We start from the raw sequence: 17,418 nt of genomic DNA on the forward strand, positions 1-17,418 counted from the left end.
AACATCACACCGTCTGTACAAAGCTGAAGCTGAAAAGAGGATGGCTTTTACCACAGGACAATGATCCTAAACATACCTCCAAATCCACCTTGGATTACCTCAAGAGACACAAGCTGAAGGTTTTGGAAAGGCCCTCCCAGTCCCCTGACTTTAACATCATTGAAAATCTTTGGATTGGTCTTAAAAGAGCTGTGTATGCAAGACGGTCCAAGAATATTAAAAACCTAGAAACCTTTTGCAAGGAAGAGTGAAAGAAAATCTCCAATTCTAGAATTGAAACCCTTTTTGCTGGCTATAAAAAGCGTTTGGAAGCTGTTACACCTGTCAGAGGGGGTGTTACTAAGAACTGACTATGCAGGGTCCCCAAACTTTACACATGTTACAATGGTGATTGTTATTCAATTTATGACATAAAAAGTAACTATGCATGAATGAATATTGTATTTTATGTTCCATATCCTAGACACTGTACCTTTTTTTTTTTTTAAATCAACAAAATGTTATTTTTCTGCCCAAACTTTTGCATAAAACTGTTTGGCACATAGCAATTGTTGCTCCTATGGAACACTGGCTTCTATAGGATTCATCATCAAAATATCAATGCGAGTGACTGAATGAGTAATTAATGTTTAGTGATGTCATTATGATCTCATGACTTTGTCAGACATAGTGTCATGGTTACAAGTTATTATGGTGTTATGTTCATACTAATGTATGTATGTTCATACTATTATGAACAGTGCTATTAGTTTGCAGTGAAGTACATAAGGATCCATCTTATTAAAAAAAAAAAAAAGAAACACCATTAATTACATGATTAAAGTAAAGGTCCTAATGATTTGATAACAGCTCAGACGGATACAACACATCTTTGTTGTGCTGTAGCAACCATTGGCAACTACTGCGCATTTCCAAAAACTTTCCGAGAAAAGTCCCTGAAATTAACTACGGAATCTTTACTACAACTTCTGAGACTGTTAAGTAGTTCGAGTTAGTTATTTGTGTTGAGTTTGAGTAAGCAATTGTTGATTTCCAAGGGAATATGTTTGAAAGAGTTCCTCCAAAGACAACAAACATTTTTGCATGTTCAGCTGACCTGCTGTGCGCTCACTAAAGGATCCACTTTGGTAGCAATTATTTAGAATTAGTTCATTGAAGTGAACAAACTGAACACCAGCTCAATTTTCTCTATAATTATACAGACATAACACAGTCATTTGCAGAAACCATCCTACGAATTTACAGCCTCAGTTAATTTTAAGGAAATTATAAGAAGCTATGGGAATGTAAAATAAAATACTACCAAAAACTACTAATGCATACCATGTCATCATGAGGGTGTCATTATTGTTACTACAGTGATTTGAAAATATGTACACCCTAGTACTGCTTACATTTGTTTTAAATGTTTCTGGTTGCTAAAGTCGTAAAGTTGTTGTCAAGCAGCACAGGTGTGCCAGTGTGGGCCCCACTCTGTGACTGTGAATGTGCACAAGTGCAGTGATTCATACACACCTGAAAATTACAGTGCAGACAAGCTGACGACTGACTAAGCGGACTTACATAGGCTAGTGCTGAACAATGAAAGGATACAAAGTGTTAAAATGACTCTTGAAAAGAGAGGGCATAAAAAGTTTAGCAGAGGGTTGAGTGGGCACATGTGTATGCATGTGAGTGAGTGAGTGTAGCTCAGTAGCATATCATCAATTTATTCTCATCATTCTCAGAAAAACTGTAATTTTGAAAGCACTGAATATTCTTAGACAATTGCAGATTAAATTAGGGTTCTGTATTCATTAATCAGCTGTATTGTAGTTCAAAGAAAATGCATCTTTTTCCCCCGGATCTATGTTTAACACAGAACATTGCAATCACAGTACTGCATTCTTAAGTTAAAAAAAAGAGGCAGAGGATTAAATAAATTATTATGATAAAAGGAACAAAAGAAGAAACAAACTAAAATCTATCTGTTATACAGACAACAGTTTGTCAGACAGTGTGTTTTAATGTGACTAATCCTTTCACAATTATACACCTGTTCCCAGACAGACATTGCCACATACTTGTGAGTCAAGTCAAGTTACATCAAGTTTTTTTTTTCTTTTCTTTTTTTAATAGTCTGACAACACATTCAATGTCTCAATGGGCTTCACAAGCCAACAATAGTAACAATTTCTGATCCCGCCCATGTTTTTTAATGAGACAAGGAGAAGGAACCAAAAGCCTGACATGGAAACAATGGAAGAAACCTCTGCAGGGGAAACTCAAAAAGAAATCCCCTCTTTTTTGGATGGAGGTGCATTTGGAGCTGTAGGCAGGAAAATGTCAATTACAAATAAACAGTAAGCGAGAGACACTATGACTCAAACAGGTCCTCTCAAAACACCTGCTGCCAAGATACTACTTCATCGTCAATACGTGTGTATGTTTGTGTGTGTGTTTGTTTTTGTTCATGAGTGGGTGTAAAGCCACCACAGGTAACACAAAGAGCCTCAGGACCAACAAAAACCTGGGAAAGATCCATATTATGACTCAGGCATTCAGTGTGCACCCACAAGTACCTCTTACCTTTTTACACACACATACACAAGCAAAAAACCCATACAGAGACAAAGGGTAATTAAGGTCCGCCCACCTCTAAGGGAAAAACAATCCATCGCTCTCCATTGAGAGCGACAAGTTTTTATTGTGTGAAGGTGGCTCCTTGTCACTTCTGTCTGTTGGCTGTGTGCCATGCAGTGGGGGTGCAGACCTGACCTGAGCTACATGGACAGCCTGCAGCTCCTACGTAAAAATGACACATATACCTGGACACTCCACTTTTGAGAGAGAACAAACATGAAAGTAACAGAACAGCTGTTTAATTGAAAGGTATATTGTGTGTGACAGAAGTTTAAATGATTGCATGTCTGTGCGTGTAATTTCCACACCCATGTTTACAAACTGTACTCGCCATATCAGATGTGAAAAGTGTGACGCCAGCCTGTTATGTGGTGGAGTTTGCTATACAGTTGTGCAATCTCTCCTGTAGAGGTGATGTCATCCTTTGCATTCATGCATTGCATCTTAATGGGTTTCAGCATGTGCTATAAACTACCTTTTCTCTTCTAACATTGGGTTATAAAATAATCCTTTAGCATGCTGTAATCTAATGCTTTTAGCTAGCTACAGGCATTTAGTTATGTTTTCAGACCTTTGTTGCGTATTATGGCACCGATAGTTTTCCCCGCCGTTGGGTGTGGAGTATGATGTATTGCGCTCTGTCTTTATGATGAGTAATGTTGCATCACGTTATGTTTTCTCACCTAAGCCACCTTTCCCAGGCTCAGTGGCATTACTGGTTCTCAATTTAAAAGGTTAAAGGTTTAAAGGTGTACTACGCAGGACTTGTCATTATTTTCTGATTGTTTCAAGGCGGTTAGGTCATAAAGCACAAATAAACACGCCCAAAACCGATAGTGCCGCATTGAATTGCTTCAGAAAATAAGAAGCTACAGGCAAAGGGCAAGGTTTTTGCAGATAAATACACCACCACACACTTGTAGTAGGTCACTGGATTTTTGGAGCAGATGCCGATACCAATATTAAGGAGTCAAAAAATTATGGTATCCTTTATATCAGCGAATAGGCCGATATATTGGTTGAACTCTAATTATTTTTGTATGAGTCTATACATAGTTTTTTGGGTTTTTTTTAGGAAACTCTTGCACAACATAACTAAAGTATATGCAGAAAGTTTCAAAGTAATAGTAATCGTTTATCACAAACATATCAGCAATTACTCCTCTGCACCAACCATATCCTGGCGATAAAAATTCAACAAAATGCAGGTATTTCAAACCTCTCATGTGTCAAAGTGTAACAGTGGTAACCCGGTGTTTTTAAATGCTATACAGCCATTTGAAAGCCACGCAGCTTCTAATCTCAGCTTGTTTGAGCGTAGATGAGGAAATGGTAGGCCAAGACATAGAGAGAAGATAAGGAGAAGAAAAAATATAAATCAAACATTATTCTCTTTGAAAGCTGGCAGGCAGCAGGCAGTCCAAAGTGTTGGAGTTTCAGCTCAGAGCCTTTCAAAGTGAAATTGTAATTGTGTGGAAAGATAAACGTGCTATGCTGGTTTTTTTCGGCCTCTGCAGAGCTTGTCAGGGGGGGGGGGTGAGGTCTCTTCTCTGGTTCACTGAAATGTAAAAGGGACTTTTTTTGGGTGCTCTCAAGTCTGCCGTTGTTGTCTTTTTCTCTCAAGTGTGAAATTGTGAAGTTGTGAGTTCTACGGCGCACACTCCCGGATCCCCAGTTTTCACAGAATGACAATGGAGGCAGTGGGAGGAGATGGGCACTGCGTTTGACCGAGTGATGACAAAGGAGTCTGTGAGTGTGTGCAGTAATAGTTACAGTAAGTGGCTGTCGCTTTATAGTGGAATTACTTTGGCTCCAAGCATCTTAAAGGTTTCGTGCATGAATACATTTTAAAATCTTTAACCTTTTTCATACATATGACCACTGTTTCAAACCTCCATTCGAACAGCAGCTTTTTGGCATCTGAATAGCTAAACTCATATTTTTGGAGGCCTTAATCACACATCTCATTTTTTATATTCGTGACTCATTGCTCCATGGCTCCATTGACACTTATATTATTATATTATATGTATATTATATTGACATTTTAGTTTCATGGAGATCCTCTTTCTTGCATGACACCAAAGCTGCCATGTGTTGTGCGTCATAAAAAAATGTGAAATATTCTTACCGTGGCCTTGGTAAACTGCTCTCCTTTGACTGTGGGTGTGTGGATCTCCTGCTTACACAAAGCACCTAAGAAAGACACAAATAATTAAAAAAAATATTGAATGTTACTAGGATTAACCTCTAGTGCTTTCATCTTGGCTAGATAACGTTGCAGAGATATCTTTCAACGGATGAAGTCAAATCTGCTTGAATGAAGTATAGAATTTGCCTCGATTGCTTTCTAATACAACAGTGACAACAAATCTATATGCATTTGGTGACATCACTGAAAATTATACATACTTTAACAATAAAGTGAAAATAAATATGCGTTGACCAGCATCTTCTTACTAAGTCAGTAAACAAAAATGTATTACTTTCAAGGGAAACCGACAGCACATAATACTCAATTGTCATTTCCTTAGGTATGCCTATTTAGAACACATGCTGTTTTGAAACTGTTTTAGAGAAGTGTCTATTTAACTGTTTGTTGTTTTAAAAGACTGAGTTGTGATGCTATTGAATTATATAGTGTTGAGACAATGAGAAGATTATGTCCATCACACATTCAATAAGGGTATCTTAAGGGTAGACTGAATCCCTGGAGAAATACCTTAATAGTGGTTAAAAATAACAAAAGTGTAAATTGGAATTTGATTTAAAACCTTGTTAGAAAAGCTGCATTCAGAGTTGGAATACGTGTCGCATGTCAGAGAACATGCCGACAATTCAACTAGGGGAGTAATAGTATGTGTACTCATCCCAAACTGCTCAGTACAGGATTTTCAGTTTGGTACATGACTTTCTTTGGTTTGGTATGCTCTGTGACCCAAACAGTTACTTACTGTCAAAATAGTTGAATGATCCCCTTACTCCGACATGTGGAACATTAATTCTATAGCGCAAGTTAACCTGGTTATCCTAGTTACCACGGTTGCCCATGCTCATGTAGTATCGCTGCCATCAGAAAGAAAAAGGAAAGATCCAGGTTGGACGACACTCCCATGACATTGAACGAGTGCAATAGTAAAAGTAATAGTTTCCACTCCAGTAGCACTCCAGTACTACTAAACTGTGTCTGTAATAGTAACAGTTTCCACTCCAGTACTAGTAAACTGTAAACTGTGTCAATAATAGTAATGGTTTTCACTGCAGCACTACTAAAATATGTCCGTAATAGTTTCCACTACAGCACAACTAAGCTGTTTCATTAACCGTGACCCCATAACCAAGGTACATACCAAACTGTGAATGTTGTGTACTGTTACACCCAAAATGTTAACACTCTGTCCAAACTGCCCTTATGCCATCTCTTAAGATGAACAGCTATGGTGATGCCTGTCTATGTGAAAAAGAAAACATAGATAATATAAAATGGAGGTAAAGAAAAGAGGGAGATGACTAAGGTAAGGTAAGTGCCACTTAGTGTTTCGAGGCCACAGTGTGCAGCAATGGCACAAATGGCTATGGCCTTGCCAACTTCCCCTGTGTGCAAGCATGTGTGTCTGTATATGTTTGTATCTGTTCCCACAGCAAACAGCTGAAAACACTGGTCAACAAACCAGTACATTTTGACTATGTACAGGAAGAGGGGTTTACCACAACATCAAATGTATGACTGATTCTTCTGCACAGCAATGCAGCTTAGTCAACAAACCAGTACATTTTGAATATGTACAGGAAGAGGGATTTACCACCACATCATTTGTATGACTGTTTCCTCTGCTCAGCAATGCAGTTTAGTCAAAGCCACAAACCATTTTCACAGCAAAACAAACAATACCTGTTTCACCACCACTGCATCTTTATGTCTATAAACACATACTGCCATGCCTTCCTCTCACTGTGTTTCAGGGGTCCAATGCTCAGTTTCTACTCCTCTTTACCTCCACGGTGCAATGAGATACATCTACATTCCTTTATCAAATTAAAACAAATACATTTATAAAGTGAGAATGTGTCATTTGCAGGTCTGTTTACATGTTTAGGTATTAAAGGAAAAGGTATCATGCCGCATATTGCACTTTAACAATAGAGAATTGAAGATTGTATTTAAAATACCGGACATCTTGAATGTTGTTTTCATTTTAAGACCATGGGCAAAAGTGTTTTACAGAATAAATGGAAAGCAAAGCTATATTTGTCTCGCCCCCTTTTTTTCCCTTGTTGCTGATCCAAAAAAATGATCCAATCCATGACTCAAAAGTGTGATACAATCCAAACTATGAGCCTTTTCATCCGTTGCACCCCATACTGGTTTGTATAATACTGAAAGATGTTGCTGTTGTTTTAGCAGTGCCTCTATATTGAACTAAACTTTAAAGTACTACTGATCCATATCCAGCCACAACCTATACTACTCTGATCTTCCCTATCATGGTGGCTTTTAAACACTCACACAAGAGAGTGGTATTTAGGGCATGTGAGGTCTGATGAATCACATCCATACAGTCAACTGCCCTCACGACAGGCCGATCTATTATTATTCATGGTGAGCAGGGAGGGTTTGGTTGGGGTTAGTTCGTTGGTGGATAGGTAGAGTGATTTAACCTGCAGGCTGGTCTGCTATTTACAGTATGGGCTGATAAAAGTGATGTAACTGTGTTACCTCACAACTCAAACTATCACTGCCCTCTCAGTGTCAGATCATTCTGTTATGTACACTTGAGATGTCACTTGTCATATTTGGCCAACAGCAAGCTCATATGTTGCTGACTGTGAGCATGGCTTCACTTGCTGTGAATTGAATAAAAATGTTCTTTCCAATAAAATGCAGAAAAGCAACAAAAACAACTATATTTTGCTGACTTCATTTGGGCACACTGTATTTTATTAATAAATATGTCCCACTGTAAGGTCCTCTTGGAACTAGTTGATATTGAATTGTTTTGGCCTCTATAAAATGGATTCTGGCTAATGTAACAGGTTCAGTTTGTATAGCTATGATGGTAAGTTATTGTGCCATGCACATTTTCTCTTCCATGTCAATCTGTGGAGGGAAAATTACATGTAGACTTGGTTCAGACTGTACAACCAATCATGAGACCCACAGGTGGCTCCTAAATGGACTAATAGGGCACTAAATGAATTCAATTCTTTAACTGTAAATCTAGTTCTGTCTGCGAAGCCATGGTGTCTAACAATACTCAATACATACACTTCTTATCTCGAATCTTCAATACAAATCACCACTATTAACAATCAGTGATCTAGTGTAGTACAATATTGTAGCTTAAATTGAATTACCTAAACATAACCCTAACCAGACACCTAAGTAGTAGCAAAAGGCCTAATATGTTAATTTGAGAAAAGTATTTTGCTGAGAATCACTGCTTTGAAAAGGAATGCACTTGACATTTACTGCAAAAGGCATGCTGTTGCACCTTGTTCATTCGTGGGTGTCTCCATAAGATAATCGTTTTAAATAGGTTATCAATGGAGAACATATACATACACTCAGACACACATAGACTGAATGAAGGTCTTATCTGATAGGTTCCAGTCCATTTACCATAGCCCTTTTAGAGGCTAAAAATGATCAAGTGAAACAAACCATCTTGTTTTAAGGATACTGTTCAAGCTTTATAGCCTCAGAGGGTTTTGGCAGTAGCTGCACAGCACTAATCCGATACTACTGGAATGGGTACAATATTAGCAAAAGGTACTGGATCAGATATTGAAATGCATAGTTATGCAAGTTACAATCCATTAAAGCTGTGTATTTTTAGCAGAGCAGGTAGCATATTGTCAGTACTGGTTAATTTAACTTTGTTAAACTAAACAAGGTTAAGGCACTGACTAAGATCATGTTCATCAAGTTCAGTCCGTAACCCCTGTTCCATAAAATGTATTTACACTAAGGTAGAGAAAACAAGCGCTCAGTCATAGCATAGGAGTCAACATTTAATAGCTTTGGGGAAGTTTCTGAATCACAACTAAGAGGTTGTGTGCATCAATGCTGAACTGGTCGAGAGAGAGTTGTAATGCATTCAAAAAGTGATTACTGTTCCTACTCCGACTGTTTGATCTGAGGGATAGCAATGTTAAAAAATAAAATGATTAATCAGGTGAAAGTTGGCTTATTGTGAGCACTTACAACCCCATGTTTGCTATTTTCATCCATACAATTACATTTAAAGGAATAAAATCTCATTAAAATGGTAAAACGCATTCTAGGCAAATGCTTCAGTCAGCTGTGCTCTGACAGCAGCAAATGAAGCAGCCTGGTCCTCTCCAACAGCCACCTCCGCACCACCACCAAGAAAGAGCCCTCTAATCTGTGCCAATCAGATGACGCTAAACAGCCATTTGTTGTTGAATTGTGCACCAGTGCACGCCCCCACCCTCATTTTCAACAGCCACTGCAGACCCTAGCAAAATGCTGGCAACGCAGCAAAAGAAGGCACAGCAGTGAGGGTGACAGAAATAGCAGAGTGGTGAATAATAGAGAAAAGAGAACTGTGGTGTAATTAACATGGTGGCTGGGGGCTGATGTACTGTGGAGAGATAAAGAAAAAGAGAGAGAAGAGAGAGCGTTGAGAAAGAGGATGGAGAGGAGATATGTAGAGAAAGATGGGAAATTGGATGTATTAAAGAGTGGGGAGAGAAAAAAATATTTGAAGAAAGCAAAGGGGGGAAACAAACAGAAGTGAGAGAGACAGTAAAAAAAAAAATGGGAAAGGATCCCAATCTAAGACCCCATCAGTAAGGCCACAGACTAAATTAAACCTGGCAAGGGACGTGGTTATCAGGGTTGGGGCTGATCCAATCTAATATCGTTATTGGGTGCCGATACTGACGTCATTCACTGGATATTGGACTAGCAGTAACATAGGAAATGTTGGGTTTGCATTGGTGGTAACTTATCATAACTGATGTGGCTCCGCTCTCTTCCTAAAATCTAGCAAATCAGAACAGAGTGGGCTCATGGCGTGTGGGGGGTTTAAAGAGACAAGGAGCTAAGATTGCATGAGGGGCTGCAGAAAGGAGCCATTATAAGATAAATAAGGAGATTTTAGAACTGCAAAACATGCAAAGCTACTCTAGTGGAGTTCCTGAATAAAAACAGAGAGCTGGAAATAAGCATAATAGTCCTCTTGGCATGCAAAAATAATAACAAATGCATGTAAACAATCTCAAAATGCATATATCCAAAGCAAATCTGGGTTGCTGCTGAAGAAGAAAACTATTTGATGCATTGCAAAATAGTGGTACATAAAGAAAAAAAATGAAATGACAAAAACAGAAATGTAAATGATAATTATATGTTCTTAGATGGAAGTACATCTAAACATGGTCTCACTAGATTTTTCTCAACTCTGTAATGCTCTGTAATTCACTTTTTTACTGGCAACACAATGTACAATGCATTTTTCAATGTAAAGAATTTTACAGAGAAAAAAAAAGAGGATGTCTTGCTATTGATTGCTTCACAGCGCAGGTGACATCTTTAAGCCACAGAAAATTAGGCATGGATTACATCCATCAGAAAAGAGCTGCAGATTTCCAAAATGGCGCAGCTCTGCGTGGGCAACAGTGAGTTGAAACAGCACTGCAGTAAGGAGAGGAGTGAGTAGGACTGAGAAATGAAAGCAGCTCACTCTTCCATGTACTTGTGTATGTGTGCCTATGTAGGAAGGAGCAGGAACAGGGGGATAAACAGACAGACAGACAGACAGACAGACAGACAGACAGGCACGTGAATAGCAAGTGAGAACTGACGGACCTGATGAATGACAAATGAAGAAGGGAATACTGAATGAATTCTACACAAAATTACAACTTTCTAACATACAACAGCTATGTACAACTAAAACAAATGCAAATCTGCTGTAAAGAAATCTACATAGACGTATTTTTGGGTAATTGTTTCTCAAAATGACAAAAACATCGAGTGTAACAGTTTGACAAGATGAGACATTATAAATCATTTTCAATATGTGTCACAGCTGCAAGTTGTCAAGTGTTATTTTGACATTCAGGAAATGTTGTGGCCTGTTAGCAGCTGGTCCAGCCGTAAGGCTCAGCGGTAATCAAGGTGGGAAGTAGAGGGGGAGTGCTGGATCCAGAAGTGATTTTCCCTGTTCTGTATTCCCATTTCAAATTCCTTTAAACAATATCCTCATTATGTAAAATAGTGTATATCCCAAATCTCTTAATAGCATCCATGTTTGCCTCACTTGTGTCTTTTCCTTGTAAGATGTAAGAAAAGGATGCACACATAGGCTAATACTAAGAAAGGTTATCAGTGCCAGAGCAGACAAGACAATAAATGATGTTTAAAATGGGCTTCTTGCTGACAGATTGACTCTCCTACTGTTTTATCTATAATAAAAGTGAATGGGGGAGATGTAATTGAGAAGGGGGGATTGTAAATGCTAATAAGATCATGCAAAAGAAAAATCTGTCTATTAAATGAAGAAAGTTGTTTATGGTTCTTTTAGTGTTCAGACCTACAATTAAAACATGTTTGGTTTTTTTAACTTGATGATGAATCAGAGAACAGATGAAATAGAACATTTGGAAGTGATACCACTTGAGTCTAATCTGCAATCCGTCTGTCCACTCTGTTATGTTGTGATGTATCAGATCAATCCAATAAACTGCAGCATCCAATCAATAACTGATATCCAATAAGGGGGCGTGTCGGCTGGTTAAAGACTAGACTAATAGCCTCGATATAAAAGTTGCTGCTTATACCATAAAGGTTAGAATAAAGGATAGAATAAAAGTTGAATGCAGGCGCCTGAAATGTGCAGTGAAGTAAGGAAACCCCTGTTCCTTCCTGTGGCTTTGGGACTCAGGGCTGTGCCAGTCTTTACTGGGGTTGAGGAAGCCGTCTCACATTCCAACAGGAAACACATCTCGGCCACTTCCTGCTTTCCCCTGAGGAAGTGACAGGTTGGACGTGGAATGGGTGAGCCAGTCACACTTGACACTGAAGTCTGGGGTGAGAGGGATTTTCAAGAAATAACAACACTTACAAACTGCCTCTGCAACAGGGTGTGATAACACTACTCTGCTGTTTTTTCTAACACACAATCTGTTTCAATTAGGACTACCTGCAGCTGCTACTATTAGAAAAATATATTCCTGAAGCACAAAGCCTCTTAACAGACTCTTTGATCAAGGTTGCCAACATTTCTACATTGTTTCTGCAACCAGACACACAATACATAAATCTGTGCCGTTTCCTCAAAGTGTTTAGAAAGCTCATAAATCACAATCCACAATATATATGTTTTACTTCAAGGGTGAATGCTTTTAGCTTTAAAACGGATCCACAGAGCAAATACTGTAAGTTTCCCAGACTGTGTTTGTTCTTTGACATCACCCACTGCAACTGGCTTTCATGTGTTTTTATTGTGTCTGTATTTTTATGTTTTACGGCGTCTGTCTTTTATTGCGAGGTACTTTGTAACATTTGCTATATAATGAAACTATAAAAATAAACTTCACTTTTTTTGTTGTTGTTGTTGTTGTTGTTTTGGTTTATTTTCTGCGGGTGGCGCGTAATTTCCGCAAATATAAAGACTGTGTTTATATACTTGGAAGTTTTTAGTGCCACACAACCCACTAATCTTATAAAAACACACGCTCTAAAAATAATGCAACATCAAGCCAAAACTGAAGCGATGAAGATTTTTTTTCTTCCATGTTTCCTTCCTTCCTTTTGTTTTCTTTCATTCTTAACACAGTATTGTATGAATGAATGTAACATCAAATATGTGATCCCTTAAAAAATGATTGTTGAAGCCTTTTTTGGGAGATACAAATCACATTTACAGTTTTTTTGGACTCAGTTCTTGGACAAAAGATGTTTTCACAAATACTGCTGCATGCACAATGACATTACTGACTTTTAGAAAGTAGCCTGTAAGGGTTTAATGATTGTATTACTTCAGCCTATTTATCTAAAACTTTCTAATCACATTCTGGAGATACTCTGCACAGATCATCTAGCAGAGACAACCCCAAAACAAGCAAGCCTATCATATCTTTAACATTAGTCATGATGGGAAAACCATGACAGTAGTCACCTTTAAAAACAATCCTCTAAACTGGCCTAGAAAACCTGGAAAGAAACAAAGCACATTTTATTCTCTAATGTTGCCTTTTTTCTGTCTTCAATGCAGCCATTTTCCAGAAAGTAGCAAAGGTGGTGGTTTGAATAAAATCTGACTTACCCAGATACACCAATTTACTAACATTGACACTAGAAAATACTGACCTGTAGTTATTATAAGGCCATTGTCAGAACCTACACATTGTTTACAGAGCCTTTGGCAGTAAAGAAGAAATTGCAGCATTTGTATTGGAGCTCCTGCTGATAGGTAGGCTGCCATTTCTGCCCAATTAGAGCTGGAAAAGAGGTGAGGCAGGATAAGGCGGGCTACTGGAATAGTTCTAATGAGGACGTGGTATGATTGCCGTGGGACTGGAGAGACACGCGCTCGTTTGCGCTGGCGGTGAGAGAGTGTTCGATTGGTACAGAATGGCCAGAAAGAAGTGGCGGAGAGAGCGAGACGGAGATAGATGTAGTTAGATAGGGAGAGATAATGGAAGTGAGAAGGATTGATTCCTCACTCAATGTGAAAGCACGTGGGAGGAGATGAGATGCCGAAACTGAAAAAAGTGGGAAAGAGGCGGGGATGGATACGGAGAGTGAGCGAGTGAGTGAGTGAGTAGTCAGTCCATTAAGTCAACTTATCGTTTCACCCTCTCTTTTTTCCATCCATCCATCTATCCCTCCTTCCATATTCCTTTGCAACAACACAGCTGGCAGAGGCAGGCACTGGGGGAGCCATCTATAATGATACAAAGCCCTTAAAGCGTAGTCTTGCTGCATGTAAACACATCTGAGCCTATAATATAACCACTGACACTTTTTCAAGGCCACACAGCATTTGCTAGGGGCTGAGTAAAAACATGGAAAACCAGGGCGAGTATACTACTGTTCAAAGACAGTCCATTACTATTCAGGCAACAAATAATGGGCCGGTGTGGACTTAGTAGTCACACTGTACCTCGCTGAATACAGATGCAGCCATTGTGTATGCTTTGTATCCACATGTAATCACTTTATATAATCAGTGTTGCAGTTTAGTGAAAGAGGTTGTTGGCATGAATCAAGCTCCCGTGTGTATAAGATACCAGATAAGGATGCTGCACTGTGTTTGTTGCTATATATTTAAATTAATACAGCAAATTTAGATTGTATCTTCTTTGTTAAACAGACTGAGTGACTTTCAGGCTTCTAAATCGTGAGACATCCGGTGACTTTATTTACCGCCGGTGTTACTTTTGGACACTGATGGCTTTTAACAGAACATTTTTTCCCTGGCTGTCTGATCATTCTTCATCTCATTATATTCTTCCACTTTCTATTATCATCTCTATCTTTCTTCCCTGGTGTGTTTTTCGCTCACTCTCCCCCCACCATCTCTCATTCCCAGACTTTCTACCCTCCTCTCTCTCTCTCTCTCTCTCTCTAGTTCTTGTCTGAATATAGTAATGTCTGTATCTGTGTGTGTGTGTGTGTGTATGTGTGTGTGTGTGTGTGGGAGGGGATGAGAGCAGCATAGCTGGCTGGAGGAGGAGGTGAGAGAGAGAAAGAAAAAGAAGCGAGAGAGAGAGAGAGAGAGAGAGAGAGAGAGAGAGAGAGAGAGAGAGAGAGAGAGAGAGAGAGAAAGAAATACACACAGAGAGAAGCAAAGCATTTACTGGAACAAAACATGCAGTTTCCATCTGATAGATAAGAGCCGCCTACTCACCACGTTTTATCTCACAGCAGATTACTCCTAATTTTTACAATCTATACTATTCCCAAAGCTATATTATATTATATTATATTATGTGGCAATTATATTATGTGGCAATTTTATTATGTTGCAACACATACCATTTATATTTTCCAATAGGACTGTGAATAATAGGACTAATGCATGTACAGTGAATTGAGTGGTGTTGAAGTTCCTCCATACAGTGTTGGAATGCAGCACAGAAAACATAATAATTACATGAAAAAAGAAGAAAATGAATGCTGGTGCTTTGTTGAAGAGAGGATTTGAAAGTAGAAGTGTGTCGCTAAAAACTTGATGGCGACACAAGGACTAAAATTGGTTCCCTCTCTCTCTCTCTCTCTCTCTCTCCCTCTCCCTCCCCCTCTCCCTCTCCCTCCCTCTCTCTCTCTCCCTCTCCCTCCCTCCCTCCCTCCCTCCCTCCCTCCCTCCCTCCCTCTCCCTCTCCCTCTCCCTCTCTCTCCCTCTCCCTCTCCCTCCCTCCCTCCCTCCCTCCCTCCCTCTCCCTCCCTCCCTCCCTCCCTCCCTCCCTCTCCCTCCCTCCCTCCCTCCCCCTCCCTCCCTCCCTCCCTCTCCTGCAACAGCTCTGTAATATAGTGTCATTCACTTCAAGAACTTTAGAGGAAAAAATAAGCGGCGCAGACTGACAGTAACCTTGACAACAGCTGTACCAGGGGCTGCCTGATTAATTTAACTGGCACTCAACAGAACCAGCGTACGGACAGCAGACCCTCAAACCCAACAGAAAAGGGCTGGATACTTACTGCTGATCAGTGTATCTGGTCAAGGCCGATGAAGTGCGGGTGATGAAGCTTGAAAGCTGTCTGGCGAACCTGAAAGAGGAGCAGATACTTTCTCAAATAAAGAATGATGTACATGGATGCACTGACTGGATACAGCTAGTCCTGTCATGAGAACTACTTTTGTTGCACAATATATTGTCCCAGAAATAATGGCAATAAACTTACTAAAATATATATAACATGGTAACACCAGTTTAAATAAAGTGCAATTAGACAGATAGATCAAATAGATAAACCACACATAATGAATGATGCTGTTTATTCTGGCTGAAATGTTGGTGACACTCTTATGTAAACCTAGATACAGCAGATCTATATCAGTGGTGATATTGATCCACATTAAATACTGTTTTTTTTAGTCAATGTCATTTTAAAATGCAGTGTTTCCACAATGAGCTCCAATCATTGTGTGACAGCAATCTCTGAAATTAACTTTACCTTGTAGTATTGGATTGTTACTTATTATCTGCAAAAACCACATAGGAAACTTTAGTAATGCTTTACTGAGAGATAAATGGTTAACGTGACACCTTATTATTCTAATTTATCATTATTAACTTATTATTCACTTATAATTCCAGAAGTTCTCAGCAGGAGGACTGAAATGTGCAACACTGCAAACTAGAAATGAGAAACAGACTGCAAGATATCAATATTGATTAAAATAATACTTATTCTATCTAGAGTGAGACTGGATATATTCAAATGATTTTCATGCTGTTTGAGATCTTAACAAGGTTTAAGAGAGTATTTATAAAAATGAAAAACTCTTACCCTATTACTTTTGTCTGTCCCAAATCCTGTTTTCTTTTTTAATATAATTTCTGTGTTTTACCATGTAAGCACATTCTGTCATCAGATAGTGTCTAATCATGTGATGAATGAATAAACTTTCAATGATTCAATAACTATCAAAATTTCCCAAACTAACATTGCTAAACTAGGCTTATAAAGAAGGAATGTGAGTCAGAGTGAGGCCACTGACCAGCTGTGAGGGTGAATTAGGATTTTATTTTTTATCTTAGCCACACCTATCAGTCCATTTCATATTCCTACTGCCTATTTTTCATAACTAAAGAATGAGGGTGTCTTGGATTATTATTTTTAAAAATAGAATTAATTCACAACAGCAAAGTCACTATCTAAACTCTAAAATGTCAAAACTACTGAGTGAAGTTTAGAAAGAATGAAGAAGTCAGATATCATTATGTATTAGTCACTCATCCTGTCCTCCTCCCTCTGCTGCTGCTGGTTGAGGGAGGGGGGGGGGGATTTGCCACATTTTAAGATTTGTGGCAAATTAAGCTAAACTGTTAAGCCACAAACAGACATTTGGTTTAACTTGTTATAACAATTCACCAGAGAAAAAGCAGTCGCAAACAGGTGTTTTAATAAATGACTCTTATTGGATTTTCACTCGCAAAGTTGTTCTTGCACTTTCTGTAACAAGCCTAGTTGTCATCAAGTCAAGTAAAATGTGTCAGTGTATGAAAGAGATGAGCCCCACCCTCGGTCAAACAGAGGCAGAACAAGACGTAAATGACACCAAACTGTGAAGATTCTCAGTGTAGTTGTTTTCTGTTCATTCACTTTTGGCGCTGTGAAAAAAAATATTTCAACACTACATTTAAGTCTTATAAGGACAGGGGGAAAGCCTGATTTTTATAAATTGCATCCACATGTTGGCAAATTCCACGATATTCCGCCCCTTACAGTTGATTGCATTTTTATTATAAAAGTATGTGATTCCATCCATGTTTTCTGTAACATGGAAATCATAAAGCTCTACCTAAACCAAGAAACAGAAACATGAATAGAGACTGGCTTTGTATACTAACTGTGTTGAACTATTCAGATTTTTTTGTAACAAATGTCATTATTATGCCAACAGGTACTGTAGATCATCTCATATTCCCTTGTGATAGAAGTGTTCAACAGGATGACTGGACTTCGGTTTAACTGATATTTAGCTCTTAAGAGATTTAGTTTGATTTTCTAAAAAGCAAAATCCACCTGAGAGCAGTGACCTGCTTTACAACCCAGTGCTGCTTGAAATAGAAACAGCCAGAGTCAGAACGAACATC

The 17,418-nt window shown here is 38.8% G+C and overlaps 1 protein-coding gene across 2 annotated transcripts in view; it reads right to left on the minus strand.

Annotated features, from left to right (window-relative positions):
• sipa1l1 (signal-induced proliferation-associated 1 like 1) overlaps window positions 1-17,418 on the minus strand; it is an 85,110-nt gene that overhangs the window by 41,256 nt on the left and 26,436 nt on the right. For both annotated transcript variants that reach the window (XM_062437312.1, XM_062437311.1), the window contains exons 3-4: window positions 15,296-15,364; window positions 4,754-4,818 (exon numbers count right to left, since the gene is read on the minus strand). The gene's annotated coding sequence lies outside the window, so the exon portion shown is untranslated. The remainder of the gene's footprint in view (window positions 1-4,753; window positions 4,819-15,295; window positions 15,365-17,418) is intronic.

This window comes from Scomber scombrus, chromosome 17 (genome assembly GCF_963691925.1).
Source record: "Scomber scombrus chromosome 17, fScoSco1.1, whole genome shotgun sequence".
NCBI classification, from domain to species: domain Eukaryota; kingdom Metazoa; phylum Chordata; class Actinopteri; order Scombriformes; family Scombridae; genus Scomber; species Scomber scombrus.